Consider the following 2,320-nt stretch of genomic DNA (forward strand, 5'->3'; position numbering starts at 1 on the left):
AAAAAAAAAAAAAAAAAATCAGAAAAAAGATAACATATGGGGGAGTGGGTGCTGGCAGGAGGGGAAATCAAAATGCAATCAAGATTGTAATATATGAGAGAAAAATAAAAGTAAATAAACACAAAAAATAGTTAAATTTTATAAATGAAACCAGTAATATACAATGATAACCAAACAGGGATTACCTCAAAAACTCATGATTAGTTGTTTAATGTTCTAAAATTAATGTAGCTGACAATCACATTGAAATATTCAAAAAGAAAAAAGAAATAAAAACATCATCTCAATAAATTAAAAACAACAACAAAAACCCCACAGCTAACAAAATTCTACCACCCACTCACAATAAGGAAAGAATGATCAACAGAAGCTGGTAAAAAGGCTGAAGGTATTCAACATATGATCAGGAATAAGAGAAGGATGTCAGTTCTTACCATCTCTAGTCAACACTTCTCTGGGATGGTTAGTCAACAAAATAAAGAATGCAAAAGAAACAGACATAAAATTAAAAGGGAGGAAGCAATAATCTTGGCCATAGAAAAAAGATGATCTACACAGACTATCTGAAGGAATCTAAAGCATTACTAGCACCAAGTTTATAGATGGACAAATTACAGAATCTTACATAGGTATCAAGTGTGGGTCACTGCTATTAGCAACAAACTGTTAGAAACTAACACTAACATAAAAAGTCATTAGTGATTAATGAAATAAATAGGTATAAAACCTTTGCATTGACAACCAAAAATACTGTTGAGATAGACTTTAAAAGAAGACTTAAATAGGAAAAGATACCATCTGCAAGACTCAGTATCATTAGCAAGTCAATTCTCCCAAAATTGATCCATAGGGTAAAAGCACTCATCATCAAAATCCCATTACTTGTACCATATTTTTCTGGCAAATTTTTAAAGAAAGACCTTTTTCTCCTGTTGAATTATTTTAGAGTTTTTGATACAAATCAGGTCACTATTTGTGGGCCTGTTCTGGATTTTGCTCTGTTCTGTTGACTTGTTATCTTAACTATTGTAGCTTTATAGTAATTATTAAATCAAGTAATATCAGCTGGGGGTAGTGGCATATGCTTTTAATTTCAGTACTCAGGAGGTAGACATTGGTGGATCTCTGCGAGTTCTAGGCCAGCTTAGTCTATAGCCAGGACTACATAGTGAGACTGTGTCTCAAAATAAACAAATGAACAAATAAGAAAAAAGTAGGATTACTTCCCAGCTTTGCTATTTGATTTCAAAATAATTTCGTCTATTCTGGTCTTTTCTATTTTTCTCTCTCTGGTTTAGCATTGGCTCGCCAGTTGCACTTACCTAGGCTGACGAGATCAAGGTAAACTTAATCCATACCTTTGTATGTAAACATGGGCTTAAGAAGGCAACAACTTCAAATCCTCACAAAATACTCATTCCTCTAAACACCCCCTAAAATGTGTTCTCTTTCTCTCTTTGACCTTCATCTCAGAGGCATGGCTAGACTTCCTTTGACTTTTTATTTGAAAATCCTCCCTGTGATTATTTAATTTATGTCCTTTAACCTTATATTATTTTTCTATTTCCTATTTATTTATTATCACCAGAAACTGCAATGTTTAATGAAGATTGGTATTTTCCAATAAAAATGAACATTAATTAACATTTTACATGGAAGTACACGAAGTAAAAAGTTATCTTAGGAAGGCCAGATAAAGTAAGAAAACTTGATAATATATATTCAACATTATACATTTCAGTGAGATGTTACAAATATCCTCAACTGATATTAACTAATCCCCCAGATAAACTCTAAAATTACTGTCATCCAAGGTCACAAAAATAGCTTAATTTTTAGGAAATGTTTCACTATGGTTACATTTCATAACATGGTAAAAGGAAAAATATCTTACTAGATATCAATTACTCTTACGTTTGATTCTTGCAGAAAACTCTTCTTTGTTTCTTTTCCACAAGCTGCAATTCCTTAAGGAAGAAAAAAAGGATAAAAGAGCTGTGTTATTATTGATTCTCAGAGAATTTATTATTAAAAATGTCTAATACCCAATACCATTCATGGTAGATAGCTCCAAAAATACTTGATGAATGATGCAAAGTTCAGTTGGCAAAAGGCATTTATTTTGCTTAGCCAATAAAATGCCAACCAATAAAGTGCCTAATGTCACACCCATTTATTTCAGGAAATATTGCTTAAATGTTCAGTAATAAATGCAATGAGATTCAAAACTGGAGTCCTAGGTCCTATTTTCCTTTTCTCTATATCACATAGCATCCTTATACTAAAAGTATTGTAAAAAAAAAAAAAAAAAAAAAAAAAA

General features: G+C 31.5%; 1 protein-coding gene across 5 annotated transcripts in view; it reads right to left on the reverse strand.

Annotated features, from left to right (window-relative positions):
• Mef2a (myocyte enhancer factor 2A) overlaps positions 1-2,320 on the reverse strand; it is a 123,027-nt gene that overhangs the window by 98,234 nt on the left and 22,473 nt on the right. For all 5 annotated transcript variants that reach the window (XM_021166331.2, XM_021166334.2, XM_021166332.2 and 2 more), the window contains exon 2: positions 1,915-1,967. The gene's annotated coding sequence lies outside the window, so the exon portion shown is untranslated. The remainder of the gene's footprint in view (positions 1-1,914; positions 1,968-2,320) is intronic.

This window comes from Mus caroli, chromosome 7, assembly GCF_900094665.2.
Source record: "Mus caroli chromosome 7, CAROLI_EIJ_v1.1, whole genome shotgun sequence".
NCBI lineage: Eukaryota > Metazoa > Chordata > Mammalia > Rodentia > Muridae > Mus > Mus caroli.